Source organism: Serinus canaria, chromosome 4, assembly GCF_022539315.1.
Source record: "Serinus canaria isolate serCan28SL12 chromosome 4, serCan2020, whole genome shotgun sequence".
NCBI classification, from domain to species: Eukaryota; Metazoa; Chordata; class Aves; order Passeriformes; family Fringillidae; genus Serinus; species Serinus canaria.
The window spans coordinates 18,837,418-18,856,080 of record NC_066317.1 but is presented as its reverse complement, the minus strand read 5'-3'; the positions used below and the strand labels follow the sequence as shown (position 1 = coordinate 18,856,080).

Genomic DNA, 18,663 nt, shown 5'->3' with positions numbered 1-18,663 from the left:
TTACAACACTTACTCTGCAATAGTGTAGCATAAAATCAGCTCCCATATGTATATATACACACATATACATATCACACAAACACACAATACCTATAAAAAGAAAGCATTGTCTTTGCTTATACACAAGAGCATCAGAAGTCCACAGTCTGCCAGAAAAACATGCCCATGTGTCCTCCATACACTTCCCCCCATTAAATGCTTCCATGACAAGCTTCTGAAATATCCAGCTGCAGCAAAGTTGAGGACAATATACAGCATTCCTCAAGTACCTACATACTTTTTCAGGTTTGTGTCAATGTTTGACTCCAACTCCCAGCCCAAAAATATCTTTCAAAGTACAAAGAAATAAAGAAAGAAAAAATACAATATGCTAAGTTCCTAAAAATACAGTGAATCACAGTGGAAATAAATGAGAGACCTGGTTAAATAAGGATGTGTGTTTGGGACAGCTCAGATAAAAGACTGCTAAGTTTTTTTATCTTTCGCACACTTGCATTTTCTGTGGGCTCAAATTTACAGGTATCATATTTTGATATCCACTAGAGTCCAAGAAAATATCAATATGGTCACCTGTTCCTAACAGTTTCAAGATATGTGCTGACTGCATCAAGTTTCCTCTAAATCTCCAGGTCAGCACTGAACCCCCTACAGAAACACAGATTTGATATACTAAGATACAACAAACTATATATTTCCCTCTTGAATCTCCAGATGATAATGGACTTTATTAAACAGATGCCACCCATCTTTCATTTCAGTTAGCTGAAAGAACCAATTAGATGCACATTTTCATAATGACAATGTGAATTCAATGTGAAGCTTTGTCTAACAACAGGCTTGTGCAGCAAAGCCTAAGTAGAGCTAAGCCATGGTCTCCAAGGGCTCCTCCCAGCACAGAATGCTAATGTGAGCTAGGGACTGACTACCTGCGTGCATCCACAGATGTAAAAGGCAAAAATCCAGCAGATAACATGAAAAGAAGTTGAAGTCATGAGTGGGAGAGAAGAAACAAGTTTCTGGCTAGAAAAACTCAGGAACAGTCCTTTTCTGTGTTAGAAAGATGCCTCATCTTTTTCATTCAGCATTCTCAGCAAAGCAAGGCTTTTATAAGCATACTCACACCCAACAGCATTGCAAGCTGTTAGAAAACCCACTCAGGCCAGCAGGAGATGCCACCAGGAGCACTGGCCAGCCATGTGGGCCATCCAGAAGACAGCCTGTGGGCTGCATCAGGCACAGGAAACACTTCCATCTGCCTGTCACCTGCAGGAGATGAAGAACAGCTGCTCAGGGATCACTCAGGGCTGAACACCTCCTCTCGAGCACAGTCTAGCACACGACATAGGTGCCACTTCCACAGTGGCCTGGGGGATGACATTTGCTGCTAAGGATGGAGGAAAGCACTTCTCAGGTCCTGGATCCCTCTAAACCCCAAAAACATGAGCCATCCTATCCCTTAGGCCACATCAAAGTAAGTTCCTCCAAAGAGATTTTAAGCCAAATTTAACTCAGTCTATTAGGCTTACAGAAAACAGACTTCATGAGAAAATGAGCTGTATCCATATTTATTTTTATAAGTCCCATGGAAACCAATTAAATTAATTAACCTCTCTCCATCATCTTTTCTATTAAGTCTGTCCTCATGTGTAAGAACATGAAGATGGAAAAGGCTAGATCATTTCCCTATTCGAAGCTGTAAAAAAAATTAATGGAGAGAGTAATCAGCATGCACAGTGAAAACCGCTTCCATTGTAAAAATATTTCAGAGAAAATACCTGGGCTCTCCTAAAACAATTACATTTTTAATCCATCCATCACAGTGTCTTAAAATAAAATTTACCATGTGATTGTGTTCATCCCAGGAATAGTTCAATTATTCTCAGATTTTAGGGATGCAGTAACCAAAATGAGCACTGTTTCCAACCTCCTATATAACAGTCTACACAAATTAGTTCCTTCATATTCAGATTCCAGGTTTTATAGAACCACTTCTTGCACTTCCAACTATTAAACACCATTCTTTTTCCAGAGCCTTCCTCTCACCTGCACTTGCACTTCCATATTTGTATTCATAAAGTCTTGTTAAATCAAACAAGCCCCATTTTAACCCCTCAGGGTAAAACATTTTCTGATTTTTGAAGATGCTTCCCTCACTTTCTTTAAAACTCCATAAAAGAACATCCTATTTTTCCCTTGTAAGACACCAAAATGACTTGATCCAGCAAGCCTCACTATCAAAACATACAGCACAAAAAACACCTCCCTTATTTCTGCTCAGCAGTCCCCCATGTAGAGACACACTGTAACCCCATCCCCTGTATGACAAAGCAATTGGTGACCCACTACTTCAGTGAGTCACTGTTTTTCTAATGTAGTTTAAGAGTGACCTAAATCTTTGCTTCCTATTCATTCAATGTTTCATTTAGCTTATTAAAATGAACCCTGTACAAGTGAGTTCATCTTATTATGCAGCACAGATCACTCTGAAATTGAATTTTTCTTATTATGTACACACCAACAACCTTTTTGTTCATGTAGAATCTCAAAGTTTAAGAAATAATTTTTGAAAAGAAGTGATGCTAGTCACGACCACTGTGTTTTTCACACCTCTATCTATTAAAGGGTCAAACTGTGACACACACCATATAAGAAAGTAGGGGAGATCAGATGTAAAACACAAATGCCTCTAGAGAGAGGATTTTTTCTTCCTGAGAATAGAGTTGAGAGTCTAAAATACCATTAGCTATAAGAAATATAATGTTAATCTGAAGTCATGTTACAGACTCTGAAATTAATTCAGCTGAGAAGAAATTGCTGCCATCATTAAATACGTAGAAAACAAGATCTCTCTCCCTTGTTTAGCCACGTGGGACAGTGGATTATCAAAGTTCAAAAAACAAAAACAAGATCAGCAGCATTCCCTGAGCTCACAGAATAAGACTGTCAGCTCATGCAATTTGCATTACCTTGGGCACTGCAGACATAGCCAGCTCTCATGGAGACTTCCACATTTCTACAGCTTTAAACACTTTTGAGGGTGTGTTGTGAAGGCAGAACTTGGATCTGGTGCAGCCATTCCAACAATGCAACCAGACCACACACCCTGCAAAATCTTGTCCTCAAGAAGAACCTAAGATACCATTCCCCCCCAAAATATTCTCCTTCCAATTTCATGCCAAAATTTCTGCATACAAGGACTCATTGGACTTCACATCAACTTGTCCTGCATTCCCTTTAGAACACACATGCTTTTAACTATCAACACACATTTTGGCATGAAGCTTCAAGTTTACATACCCACTGCATAAAGAGCATGCCATTTTTTTTTTTAACTGGCTACAGCTACTTTCATTTGCCACAGCCTGTGACAATAAACAAAATTATATATATATATATATATAAAAAAGCATAAAAAAACCTCACCAATACCATTTTTCACAACTGATCTAGAGAATATATACATTGTGGAGGCAAAAAATTTTAAAACTTGATCATTATTTTATCATGTTTTCTAAGAGCAGTCTTTCCTCCCATCAAGTTGTGTGAATAAATCCAATTAAACCCAGATTTTTCTATGAAAGCCACAAATTTATTACAATGGATTTCCATCATAAAATTAAAATCCTTTAGGTCTCCATGCCTAACTTCGCCCAAGCAGTGGCATCAACAATTTAATATCTTGAAATAATACTTCATTTCATTATAGCCTAAGGGGTGGAAATAACAGCATACCTGAAACCTCCGTCATGAACCAAAAAGATGAGAAAGAAAAATCTCAAGATGCAGGAATTGCTGAAATAGCGCTTTAAATACATTTTAAATATTTAAAATATTTTGCTAAATTATTCATTGAACATTTTAAAATACAGGGATTAGCTCTCAAATTTGCTATCTGTATATTATTTTCTTCATCTCCATCACTTGCCTGCGCTTTTTAGGGAAGAGTCCTGAAACCCCATTAGCAGCCTGAATTACTTTTGGATTTAGGGAGAGCTTAACCCAGCTTTTCAGTAATGATAGTATTTTCTCAAAAGCCATGGTGGTTGTTACTAGTTTTAATATCATGGTGTTTGTTACACTCAGGACAAGACCAAAATGTGATTTACATGAATGAAGTACATCAGCATAAACAGCATTGTTGTAAATAGTGCACCCCCTCAGCTCTCCCAAAGACATCAGTCTGCTCCTCCACACTGTCACAAGTAATCCTGTTCATTTCAACTACATTAACTCATGCACACCAGACAGCAGGCTAGGAGCTGCAGGAAAGCTATTTTCCTGCTAGAAGTCCATGCTATCCCCCTCCTTTGGCTTCAGATCTAGGCAGATCTCCCCGAGAGACAGAAACAGTCAAATGTCAGATGAGGACAAAGGACCAGCCTGATCCAGAGCGTACCCAAAGGATACAGTTATTCACATGGCAGGGATCTGGAGATGCACTCACCTAACAAGGGTAGGCAGTGTGAAACCATTCCACAAGAACTAAAATCCCAAGGATTTAACAAGAAGCCACACTGTTTCTCTTGCTAGAACAAACTTACAAGATCTCTTCCTTGTGATAACTCCACTGCAAGCTGTGGTGAAGAGACACACAATAAAAAGAAGGTCCCAAATCCAAAGCTGCTAGGTTAAACAGCTGAAGAACAGAATATAAGAATCTGCATTGTCCTGGTAAAACTGAAGACCCACATGCTGCTCCATCTGAACAGAGTCCAAAAGAGAGACAGAAGGTAAAAACAGCCTAAGAGGCTGCTAGCCTCACACGGGGAGGCTGTCTAGCCTCTCACAATAGATCCTTACGGGGAAGGGAGGGTAAGCACCAGGACAGATGGCAGAAACTTTTAAAGCCTACCAGGGGCCCTTTTTTCTATTGTAATCAGATGTAGCTGTAGAGATTAGCACAGTTTGAGGATTACACTGATATTCATCTCTGCATGTATCTACTCTTAGGCAAATAAACAAATACAAAATATATTCTGTTTCACCTCCAGCCAAGTTACAATTTCAGTTTCCATCAAACCTGACCTCTTCAGCAAATGCCACTCTGATAGCATCCCACAGGGCATTACAGGGACAAAGTGAGGCATGCAAAGACTCTGTAGAAGTCTTGAGGAATACACCTGGTGCAGGCAGCTTGGCTTGCAGGTTGAGCTCTGGGTGGAAACCCAGACAAGAGGCCATGAACCCTTGGGATAACAAAGAGCATGAAGACTGACGACACCAGCCAGCTGGATGGAAACTGAGAGGGTGGCAGGAGCTAAAAAGATTCAGGAAGCAAAAATACCTCCTGAAACAATTTTACCTGTGCATATCCCAGTGACTAGTGTCTTTCCCTTAATACCAGGAACACATGCAGAATATTACTCAGCTCACTTATATAGACTTCACTAAGAGCATTCTGTGAGAGAGGACTGTAGGACAGGGAATAAAGAGAATCACATTTTCTTCATAATAGCTTTTGACTCGGGAATCCAGAAGACATTGATGCAGCATATTCTGGTTAATTTACTTTGATATGTGAAGATTAACTCCAGGGAAATAAAAATAATACATTCAAGGATTCTTTCTAACCCCCCTGTAATTGTTACTATTGTCACAGCTTCGTTAAATCCCTCTGGTAAACCCATAAGTATTACAAGTTGCTGTATTCAAGATAATAAAGTAGCCCATGAAATAACTTTCCTCAATAACCATCATTCATAATACATAAATTACAAAAGGTCTTTTTAACATACACATACAGTAACCAGAGCTCAACTGAAGTACAACCAGCACTGACTGAAGCATAACTAACAGGAGCAAAGGCAAAACTATCACAGTGCCAAAGGAAGAATCCCAGCTCAAAAAAGGATGGCTCACCCTTGAGTCACTTTGCTGGACCCTGCAGACCAGTTTATCTCAGCTGAAATTGTCCTTCCCATAAACAGGTGCATTTTTTGCACACAAGCTCAGCAAATTTTTTACTGGAATGCAGCAACACCTGCCTGACAGAGCAAACCAAGCTCATTTTATATCCAAACATGACTTGAATAATCACAGCACTGCCCTGCCCAAACTCTTTTCCAAAATAAACACATGAGGAGGGGTTTGACGTCCTTACTGTGCCAAACACTTAAACAATATCATTATTTTTCACAGTCACTCTCTTCAACATTTTTTCTGTATGTTCTTCACCACAATTTGTGCTCAGGTATGGTTCAGAAAAGTAATATGCTTTCCAAATCTTAGCATAAAGACTGAAGTACTGAAACATAACGTTCCATTAAGTTTCTCTTGACACAAAGCCTCCCTTGCTTTATTTCTAAGCTCATTTTCTACTAGAGCAACAAACCACTCAAAACGCTTCAGTAGGAATGCACTCTATTTGAATGCAAATATTTGGATTTTGCATTCACAACTAATTGCTAAGTGTTTTGCTACTGCACAGAAAAGCAGATGCCTCTGAAGTTCTCTCCTACTTCCCTATGTTTAACAAACCCTCTCAAACCAGAGGTACCAGAGAGAAGCTGAGTGGCAGCAGAGCATACATGAACTACTGGTTTCCCACCTTCAGCTGAGCATCCGTAACTGGGACCTTTCCCTCCCTTATTACATTATGGCCAGCCAGCCCAATACAAGCTTCACTAAGTAGGCACAGTTTCTGTCTGTTCTTTCAAGCACCCAATTCAAGCAAAACCAATTCAATTGTGCCTTCTTCACAGCAGGGTTTGTTTGGGCTTTCTATTCTTTTCTGACACCGCAGAACAAAGAGAAGTCTGGCCTTCTTTGCTTCTGCAGTAGACGCGCTGAGAGTCAATGTGAACGCACCAATTAAAAAACACAATACCTGATATCTTTCCAGTCAAAAGCTGAGTTAAATAAAAGGTTCGTGGCTGTAACATGCTTGCTTGAGGACCTCAGGCAAGTAATTAAACAAAAAAAAAAAAAAAAAAAAAGGAGGCAAATCTTCAGGTGTTGTAAATGGATACAACAGAAGGACTTAAACAAATCAATTCTCATCAAGCAGGCGTCAGTCCAACACCTTGAATAAATGCTCCACCCCCCACTTTCAAAGAGGTGATATAAAATAACCCAGGGGAAGGGAGGAAGACCATTTAAAAAAAAAAAAAACACCAAAAAAATAAAACCCCAAGCCTCAAACAAACAACAACTTTAGAAGGGCACTCAGGATTTTTTTCCCTCATATGCCATTATGAATGCCAGACCTAAACAAGGCCTATTTACCTACGGATTTGCATGTTGTGGTTGGTTCATTTCAATGTCTAAGAAGCTGCAAGCAGCCAGGACACATACTAGGTGGACTCTTGGATACTGATCATAAAATGCAGCCTTGCTCTCAGCCAGAGAATTTACATGAGTGTCTCTCCTCCAGTTTCTCAAAACTTAATAAAACTTCAATCAATTTTTAATTAATTCCAATCTTTTGTCAAACATCCCTGAAAGCAACCAAGAAGTTCAAAAACATCTGGTGCAGCTTGTGCAGTAGGATCCTTGGACAGTAGGCTAAAGAAGTATTGTTTCCATAGAAAATCAGGAGAAGCTGTTTCCTCTGTAATGTGCTTTCATTTTTTGTCCAAGCAGCATAATTTACCAAAGGTTTGCAAGCTTCATTTTTAACTACTAGGACAGAAAACTAGTTTCAAGAGGAACAGAGGGGAACCAACTACATACCAAGGAAAGGGTGCTAGAGGCACTGTAGATCAAAAGGTATTGCATTTTCTGCCTACTCCATCCTTCTTTCACTGCCATCAGCAGCTACTGCTCAGCCTAATAAATACAAACAGGAGCTACAAGCTATACCTGAATCGATCTCCACTGAAGGAAGCTGTAACAGTAGCTGAGGATCTAGACCAACATGTGTACATCTGACAACAGCTTTAATTTCCTTTCTTATTAAAAAAAAACTTCTGTAGATTTCATATGGTTACTGTTTTTATTATCTCAATTTGCAATAAATAGTGGTTTCTAAAAACCTACTAATAAAGAAACTAGGCAACAAAAGGAACTTAAACTCTTTTTTTTTTCAGCTGAAGGGGGTAGCCATCTTCACTGTCCTTCCAAGCCTTCCAAAAATCCTTCACTCCAAACAGTTGTTTAATTTCTCATAGCTGCTCACCTACAGCTCATGCCTCTCTCAAGCTGTTCTGTGTCATGTCAAGTCTTGTTTTATTTTAACTATACAAACTCTTTATGACAAGGATTTATTCTATATTTAGAAAATGCTGCAGAAGATATAGTGCTGTGTAAGTGTTTAACCATTTCTCTGGTGTTCAACTTCAGCATTTTGGACGTCACATGCACTGTCCTATGCCAACTGTAAGAATCATTACTGTGATTAGGGAATTGCTTCTTTTATACATGCATTTTCCCCCCTTAACTATTCTCAAAGCATACAGAATCATAATGAAACAATTACAATGCAAGATGTCAATAAAATTCAAATGAAAGCATGAGAAAATGGACAAAAACCTAAAATTTTTGCACCCTTTTCCAACAGTAACTTGTTGCTCACCTTCTTCAAGACAGTATCATCCTGAGGCGCTCTCAAATCAAGGCTACAAATCATGTGTGTATTGCAATACACAGCTTTGAGAAGCAGCTTACCCACAATAAAATAAACTACTTAAAATTGGGATAAGTAGCATTTTTTTTTTGCTTTTTCTATTTTCTGCCTAGCCCTGCCCCCTACTTGCATATCTGAGACTGGATTTCTGTTTCAATTTCACTGTTTCTAAAGCAATAAATGAAAGAAATCATGTTTTTTCTGAACCATTCATATCCCACATTAAAACCAACATAGCTTTCAACTGAAACCACCACTGTTGTCCTTCTTTCACTGAAAACATGTCTATTTTATATACACACACAAACACATATATGTATGGAATATTTACTCCAGAAAATTTATCCCCACAGTGTCTTGGGAATATTATGTTAATATGACTTGAAGGAACTTTTCAGCTAACCCATCCTGTGAGTTGCTTACTAGGATATTGACACTCTAGTCTTCTTCTGCTAACAGTCTCAAATTGAAACTATTACAGGTAAAAATTATATGTGTCTCTTGCCAAAGAGGATTCAGATGCATAAGTTATTAGGCCTTTAGCTAAGCCACATAAGGTGGTTATTTGCATGTTCTTAGCTCATGGCAAATACTAAATGAAAAGAGCTAACTTGCAAAACAAACTATTAAAACTAAACACAAGTGCGGCAGACCTGACAGTGTAAAACAGCCTTGTAGCTTCTGGTTCTGATTTCTGCCTGTTAAAAGTTTAATCTGTAACAAAACCCATCATTAACAGACAATTGTACATTGCTCCCTTATTAAGGGCCATGAGCAAGTACTAAAGACTGGTGTGAAATTTGCTGAGATGCTGCCACAGACAGACACCAAAGCCATAATTGACCAAGATCAGGACGTTGGGATGAGAATTTAAAGACAATAAAGATTACCTTGCAGCTCAGGTGACTAATCCCTAAATTTCTCCTAACACCCGTTTTGTGGTTGAGTAGAGTAAAGGCAGAGAGCTGGGAGAACAGAACTGCTGATTTTTCCCTTCATTCCCCAATACCTCTCCTCTGTGACTTTTTCTTCACCATCTCAGCAAATGCCCCAGACTTTGCTAGCTATAGAATAAAGATTAGCAGGTAAAAAGAAACCATTTGTGATGTCAGCTCTTATCACCTGACAAAATAATTCCTTCATACTTCTTTTATTTACTCCTCATCTATTCCATATGCATGTTTTTCACAACTCTCCATTCAAGATTATTTTCACATAGTTTTCCTAAATCTTATATTCTTCCTTCTCCTTTCCCATCATTCATCTATTTCTGAAAATTTTAAATTTAGGCAATCATTTTAACTACCCTGGTCTTTTGAATCTCTGCTCCAGCTGGACTTCATAAAAACTCAAAATGCCTTGTGTTATCCCCTTGCATAACCACCATTAGTACAGAACAGGTAGTTATAAGTACAAAGCAGTTCATTTTCAGACACTGAACTTACATCAATTGTATTTGCAGTCTTCCAACATTATAAAATTCCTACTCTTTTGGACTTAGTTATTGTAAGAAATATTCTTATAAGCTAATTTTTAGAAGTGCTAAGAATTTAATGATGTAACAAAAACCATCAAAACAATACAAGCTCAGTAACTTTTGAAAATCAGTCCTTGAAAAAAATAAATGTTGTACAAAGCAATCAGACATACAGTAAAATATTATTTAGGGTATAATTAAGGCCTCATTAAAAACAGTAGCAGTTTTCCCACTGGGCTACTGGGCCAACATTTCTCCCTGAGTTCACAGCCACTACATTGAAAAAACAGGTTCAAAACCATAACAAATTAGCATGAATGTCCTACTCACAGTGTAACCTCTGTACTAACTAGCTACAAAACACTACATATTCACATAATCCAAAATTCAATTCACTGACAACAAAAGCATTTTCTTTTGCTGTTCACAGAGATGGCAGAGCCTGCTATCACCTTCTTCATCCCACACCTACTTTTACACAGGGAATTAGTAAAACCAGAAGAGAACAGGAGATAACTACATGGCCCTCCCAGCCCAGGACCCCTGACAGTTCAGTAACCTCTAACAGAAGAAATCAACTGGAATGCCTTCAAAGGCTGCCTCTGCAAGACATGCAGGTGTGCCTTCACTTGCTGGCTGGGTTTTTTTTCCAAGTAGCCAAGTAGTCATTCAACAAGAAAAGGGTCTGGAACATAAACCCTCTGAGGAGAGGCTGAGGGTTCTATAGGCTGGGAAAAATGAATCTCAAGGGAGGCCTTATCACTCTCCACAACTACCTGAAATGAGGCTGTGGCTCAGGCACCCCAAGGCTGTGGGTCAGCCTCTTCTCCCAGGCAACTATCAGCAGGACAAAGGGAGACAGCCTGAAGCTGCACCAAGGGAAGTTCAGACTGGCTATTAAGGAAAACTTCCTCCCTGGAAGAGTGGTTAAGCATTGGAACAGTCTGCCCAGGAAAGTGGTGGAGTCCCAGCCCCTGGAAGTACTAAAAAAATGAAACAAGGCACTTTGTGATATGGTTTCTTGGGTACATTGGTATTTGATAAAAGGTTGGACTGGATCTTGGAGGTCATTTCCAACCTTAATGATCCTATGATTCTATTATACCACAATGTTTGTGCTTCTACATGTAAAATGAACCTAATGCATGTTACATGATATCAACATGGACATGCCATTTCCTGCAGATACTGGGTAGCCCAACTTAAAACCATCCTGGGTTTAAGGAACAAGAAATATTAAAAGCTTAACATGTCACTTCAAGCACAACTGATACCTTACAGCTGAAGGCATGATCTGCACTCAAGGTATTTGAGAGGTCTCAATGAATGTGAAAGAATATACATCATCTTGCAGCATCCCTTTACTGGAAATAAATATGGAGAAAACCACATTATTTTCCCTATTGCCATTTTCTCCCACTCACCTCCCTTCAGCAAAATCAAGAGAAAAAAACATGAATATATTATTGTAGAAATTGCTTTCCAAGGCAGTTTATTAATATTTCTGAACACTTCAAATGAAATTAGCTTCTTAGCATTTTCATCCCTCCAATATATACACTGCATTCTTATTTAAAGCTTCTGTGTTAACAATGAAATAAATATTCTTGCACAGAATAAAGTAATATGTGTGGTGATAACTAATAAAAAAAATGAAAGGCAATCTATTTTTGGCAGGACTATTACTCTATTTCCATTGCCTCTGTGCCACAACATGTTGAGCTGGTCATCAAGAATCTAGCCAGCATATTTTAAAGTCATAAAACCTGACAAAACAATTACCAAGGCTCCTATTCAAATCAGCATCAATTCTGCCACTGGCCAAAACTTCTTCAAAAATAGATGGTAAAACTTTGCTCTTCTCCTCGCCAGTCATTTAGTAAAAAATAAAGAAAAAACACTGTAAATTATTAAATAAATGAGGCAGTATTGTTCTGAAAAATAGCCCCAGAAATTGGCACTGCACTAATTAAAATTAAAGCTAGAAGATACTCTAGAATTTGGAATTAGCACCTAGCACACAGAACAAAATATAAAGCACAAACTGCTGGTGCATTGGGATATGGGCAGAGTAGGCAGAGCCTGCCACTGAGCACAGCATACCTCTCTGACCACATTTTGGAGTACTGGGTGACTCCATCCTTCTCTCAGCGTGAGATCTGGCTGGCATGGCACACAGTGACAGTTTAACATCACTTGGAGGTGACATCTGAACAGATGTCACTGCTTCCTAGGTAAGTTACAAGGTTTGGACTATGCCACAAGCAACACACAGATGAGAAACCTGTTGAATACTTCTATATCCCCACCCAAATTTAAATTCCACTCGACTATACAAAATCAGTACATCACTTACAGCTGTTATTTTCTTATTAAAATGTTTAAAGAGATCACATAAACATGGCACATCAAACTAGGATCAGTAAAGGGGCCCAAAAACAAGCATGAAATTAGCAAAAAAGTCACAGCTGGATATGCACTAGAACCAAGCAATATACTTTCAGAAGCAATGATTTACTCTACCAAAATTTAGAAAGGAGTGTTTTTAAAAGCTTCCTACCAGTCTGTCACAACTGGTTCTTCACAGTGGAAAACAGCTGTGATCCTCAGAAGCATTACTGACTGAGCCAGATCTCAAATTCCTGATACGCTAGAGCATTATAAAAAATTAAGTGGTATTTCCTTAAATAATGTAAAAGCATCATTACATTCTACGAGTGCAGAACTGCTTTCTCTCAAACTTCACAACAACAACAAAAAAAAATCCAGGAAAAGCTCTTTTGCCTAGACTGAAAAAAAAAAAATAAACCACCTGATAGTAATTAGTCTTTATTGAGAAAATGCTGCATAACTTTACACACAATCCTGTTATTGGATCTGTATCAAGACTCCACATCTATGCCAGGTTACCAAACAAACTATATCAATACAATTTAGCCATTAAGATAAGACTGGGGGACTTGGGATGCATATTCCAGTTCAACTGTCTTTATCACAAATCAGCTGTGTGACTTCCACACACCACTGCTTCAATGTCTCAAGTATGAGGAAAAGAACTACACGTCCATATCTCAAAACTCATCACAAAAACTGTGGACCTCCACAGCAATAATCAGGGCAAAAACACAGCACCGTGTGTAGGCAACATAAAATGTCTGGGTACAAAACCCTCATCACAGACCTGGTAATCCCTCTCAACAGTGTGGTTTTACTTTTTGTGCAGAGTTACAAAACACATGCAACAAGACTACAGTGCATACTTAATAAAATCTTGCTTCCTCCACACCTAGGACTTTACTACTTTTACCTACTGCCTGCCTGTAACTTCTTTTCCCTTACTATAAACCAACTATCCTCTGTTGGATATTCACATTTCAGGTAAAGGCAGCAGACCTCATAGAAAGCATTATTACTACTACTATTTTTATTATTACTATTATAATTTCATTGCCATACAACAGACAAATGATACTACAGCCTTCAGTCAGGGAGTGAGTTTGTATTATCCAACCAACACAGCCCACTATGTACTGCAGTGAGAACAAGTCAAGAAGCAGCATGTAAAAGTAACCACATATTTAACTACTATAACAGCTTTAGAGGTTTAATACTGATGCCTGCAAAATCTGCAGCTGCATCTACCATACACTTAAAGCTACAAGCCCTTGCTAAAGCACAGGAATACATATGAAATCTTACCAGTACAAATGACAAGATACATTTTAGGTACTCGCAAGTTCTGTTATTTTACGTGCCATCTCACACAGCCAATACACTCCATAGCTAAAGTCTAATACAGAAACGTGTTTACTTTATCAAGGTAACCCAGTTTACTGTCACTGCAGAAAACTGCCACATAAAGGAAACAGTGAGAGAAAAACCTTAAGAAACTGCAGTTACTTTTCAGGAAACAAACACAGCCCCTATTTGCCATTATGTGTATATTTCCTTCTGATTCCCTTCCTCCCACCTGATGATGAGCCCCTCCAACTGCAGCAAAACTATTCTAAAGGGGAAGACCTGAGGCACTGAAACTTAGAACAAAGAGTAACTTCTTAGAAGAGGATAGAAGATGTAGTTCAGCTCCTCACCACAATGAGCTGGTAGCTATTTCATTTGACTAAAGTGTTCATAGGGTTTCTTTTCCATTGATATGTTCACTGACACATGAATGTTATTTCATGTCGTGCTTTAGTAATGGCAATCAACCTCAGAAAAACCACAGGGCAACATTCACTTCTTCCCTTGCCTCAAGGGAAGGTAAATAGGTAAAAGGAGGCCTCCTCTTTTTAGGAGGCCTTCAAAATTACAGTAAAAACAATCCAATTAAACACTGAAAGTATCATGGTTCTAGAATATGCAGCTAGATTTATGATTTTTGAAAACTATCACTGAGTTTGATTTTAAAAAACTCTTTTCTCAGTAACTCACTTGTATCTGTGTAATGCCTAACATTATAAAAAATATACAGTGGCCATGATTTTTTCTAGTACTCCAGATGGGCTAATCCAACAAAGCCGTATCATCTTCCACGAACTTCCATGGAAGAATGGGAATTTTTCCCAATGGAGCAACTTCTCTACGTCGCTTTCAGTTTACGAAACACTCAAGCAAAAAAAAACCTCCCAAACACCACCAAATATTTCTTCAATGTCAATTTCAAAGGCTCACGTGACTTTAGGTTTGAATGAAAAAGGAGAAATCCAACAACACACAGCTTACACAGCACAAGCGATCGTGCTCTCACACAATCACATGCAGACCTGAGGATACAAGATGCTTTTTCAGCATCTTCTGTGACTCACAGACTTAAAAAACAAACATTAACTCACGTAAGTCAGACACGATACATGCCCTATGTGGTGTTCCAGCTCATCCTTCTGGTACAGGTCCCAGGATCTCCTGCCCTACTCAGGCCTTTACCAAGCTCTCCAGAAGGCAGGCCTCACTCAAGCCAACAGCTGCTCCAAAAACTCCTGCCAAGGATTAGAGCCAGGGTTACAAGACTTCACCCTGCAGGCTGTCTTTCCCACTGAACTAAATTCCCTCACCAAACTATAGCAAAAAGCTGCTGCACTTAGTTTCCTTCCAAGCCAAGCTGGGGAAGTTAATCAAACTACAGGGACCACTGCACTCCAGACTCAAAAAGGTAAAGGAAACTCAGTTGGCAGAAAACACCCCTTGCTTTTATGTCTCACTTTCAGCATATCCTGGACAGTTGTGCAGTATTACCTTCTCCTGAGACAGTGCTGCCTATTTACGGGACATTGCTCTCTGGGATGCAAAAGATTAATAACATCTCAGTTGTCATCATGATGTCTCTAAGAGGACTTTCCAAGACTAGTTCTTCCTCTGGGTTACTCCAGGTCTGAGTCAGTCCTTCCCATTTATATTTCCAAGAAAACATTCTTGAAGTATTTTTTACTGTTTCTGTAATAAATCCCTTTCTTACAGCAGCCTCAAAAATCACAGCTAAAGGAAGCTACTCCAGAGATGATCACTAATGCCAAAAATATCCCAAAATGTACTACTACTGCTTCCAGCTAAATAAATAAAAATGTTACCATCCTTTACACCAATTGCATTTGCAGTACAGGAACACATACAAAGAAAAGTTGTAAAGAGGACAAGAACCCTCCTGAATGATTAGGCACAACGTCTGTGCTATCTGAGCTTTTTCAGTTCATTAATATTTCACTTTTATATATTCCTCAGCTGCTTTTACAACATGTTCCTTTCTCTCCTCCTTAAGCATGAGCAAGGAGAATTGTTTGAAGTAACTAGCAGACCTTGCCTCACATCCCCACCTCCATGCCCCCTGAGACTTTAACACTTCAAGTGCAATATATACTAGATAGAAAAACTCATCTGGCATAGAGAGGGATAAGAGAACACTCTCAGTCTCCTTTCTAGTTATATTCAACTATAAAGGTGTGCAATAAGAAAATAAAGCATACTTCAGTTTGTCTATGCCAAGACACTTACTGCTGTCAATCCCAAAGGAAAAACAGAGACAAAGCTGGGAGGGGGGATCCCTTCTCTGTGGAAGAGCAAAATAACCCTGTTCCTTTGCAAGACAACTTGCAGCAACATCCTTTCCTTGCCAAAAGTCAAAGACGATCTCTTTAGCTAGGAGGAGCAAAACAAAAACTGTCTAGAGGAAATAAAGGATTTCCATGAACCTCTTCCATAATAAGCACTACCATCACCATCTGCTCCACTTTTTAAGCTTGCCATGCGATTTTGGAAAGCTGACATGCAGCATCCTCCAGCTCCTGCCTCCAAATCCATGGCAAAGGTCACACATGACCGCCAGTGGTCGGGCCCTACCCATTCCCATTTCTGAAACCACTTCTTGCCGTTTTTCACTGGTTAATTCCAGACTGCTTAACACACATACACGGAGGAAGAGGGGGGGAACGGAAAAAAGAAACGCCAAAAAATAAACAAACAAACAAAAAAAAAAGGATGGGATTTCTTCCCCGTCACCTGCAGCAGCGAGGCCAGAGCGGCGGCCAGCGGGGCACCGGCTGCCCGCGCCGTGTCCCCCGCAGGCCGGGCCCGACGAGCTCCGCGCTCCCCCAAGCCACCCCGCCGGCACCGCCGCTGCCCCAGGCCGGGCCGGCCCCGGGGGACACCTGCGGCCGCCCCGCCACAAAGCCGCCGGTGCCGCTGCCCCAGGGGCGCCCGCCCGCCCTCGCAAATCCCCGGCGCTACCGGAGCGCGGCTGCCGGGGATCAGCGCGGAGCTGCGGCACCGGCAGCCCCGATCCTCCGCCGCCCCCACCGCCGCAGCCGCGCCGCGGGTCGGCGCAGGGCGCCCGGCGGCCGCCGCCCCGCGGCCGGGGAAGGCGAGGCCAAGGCAGGGGGGCCACCCGCGCCCCGGGGCGACACCCGCCGGATCACCTCGGCACCTGCCGAGCGGGGCGACCCGACCCCGCCGCCCCGGGGCACCCGCACGCCCGGACCCGGCGGCGCCCGGAGGCCGGGCCCGGTTCTGCCCAGCGACACCTCCCGGGAGGGGACGCGTTACCTGGCCGGGCTCCTCCAGCGCTCGACGCGCTCGCCGCTCGCCGGCGGGGGCTGGGACCCTCCTGGCAGCGCGGCGCGGCACCGCCCCCGCCCCGCTGGGTCGCTGCTCCGCCGCGTCGCCCCGGCGCAAGGAGAATAATCCGTGCGGAGCGGCGGTGCCCCGGTCTGTCAGTCTGTCCGCCCGCCCGTCATGTTGCGGCCGGTGTGTGTGTGCGTGTGTGTGCGCGGGCGGGGAGGAGGGAGGGCGGCAGGAGAGGGAGGGAGCGATGCGGGGGCGGTCCGGGGCGGCGCTTCGCGCGGGTGCCGGTGCGGGGCGCGGGTTCCCGCGGCGCGGAGCTGGGCTGCCTCCGTCCCTGTGTGTGTGTGCGTGTGCAAGGGATGATGAGCGTGTATTCTGTGCGGCTGTGTGTGCGCTTCCCCGTGTCTGTCCGTGTGTCCCCGGGCGGAGCAGCGCCCCCGGCCTCCTCGGGCGAGAGACGAGCAGCGGAGAGGAGAAAGTCCGAGTTCCCCCCGGGAGGAACTCAGCTCCCTCCGGTGTGTTTACACTCACCATCTGCTCAGGGATTTATATGTATTTTTCCTTTTCCCGAAGGGCAGCGGAGCCCTCTGATTTCACTTCCTCGTCCTCTTTTCCAGAGATGTGTTCTGTCATTATTTCCCGGTTGCTCCGTGGCCATCCCGGTGCATTGCTGGTCCTGGGAGGCAATAAGGAAACGACGTTGAAGAAGCAGCTCCACACCAAGGACAGGTCTCAGCTGCACCGGTCTAGGAGCAACAATGATTTCCCTGGAATATCGGGTGAGGGCAGAGGTCAAATACATGGCGTTTAATTCATTACATCTAAGTTCTTTATTCAATTCAGAAGGATAAAGTAAAGCAGAGAAATAGCCATCTTCTCTGTGACTAATACTTAAGGACTATGAGTTTTCATACCCTGTTTTTTTGCCAATTTATACAGCATCTCTCCTGTATCACCCACCAAAATGAGCTACCTTGCCTCATTAAGAACAACTGAGTAAAATGAGTGATGACTCAAAAGTGACAGGCTGCAGATACATGCACTATCCTCTCATACCAAAAAGTAACATGCATAAAACTCCTTGCACTGAAGGAACATACAGACTTTGCAGACTTCAGTTTGGACAGGAATAAAGAGTGTTCATTCTGTAACATCTGTGCTTATGCTGCAAGAGCAACCCAAAGAACTTTCAACTATTAGGCTACAGAAAAATGCAGATCCAGAATAGAGTCAAAGAGTTGTGAAGAATTTTGAGTAAAACAGACGTTGACAAAAATGCAGGTACAACTTAACAGCAACAATGAGGTTCCACTGAAATTGAGTAAGAATTCTGTGAGAGTGCAGAGGTCAGTGTCATACTTGGTAGGAAAGTGACAAGGAACTGAATGCTTATGTCTTTACAAAACTAAACTTTGAAACACATGAGTTCACTATGCCCAATTATATTTAAATATAACTCTCAATCTGTTCAACATATTCACAGGATTGTTCAGTGAAATTGATAACCAAATCTGAAGGCATTTCTGTTTCTTCTTGGGACAGATAATAAACCTAAGCCAGGTAAAATAATTTA

The 18,663-nt window shown here is 41.4% G+C and overlaps 1 protein-coding gene across 6 annotated transcripts in view; it reads right to left on the bottom strand.

Moving 5' to 3' along the window:
• The window catches only part of CCSER1 (coiled-coil serine rich protein 1), a 612,090-nt gene extending 594,928 nt beyond the window's left edge, over nucleotides 1–17,162 (bottom strand). For 2 of the 6 annotated variants that reach the window (XM_050973792.1, XM_050973795.1), the window contains exon 1: nucleotides 1,121–1,210. The gene's annotated coding sequence lies outside the window, so the exon portion shown is untranslated. Of the gene's footprint in view, nucleotides 1–1,120; nucleotides 1,212–14,872; nucleotides 14,999–17,072 lie in introns of those variants that run through there. The other 4 variants (XM_050973794.1, XM_050973791.1, XM_050973790.1 and 1 more) reach the window with 4 other exon arrangements.
• Nucleotides 17,163–18,663: the final 1,501 nt, after the last annotated feature.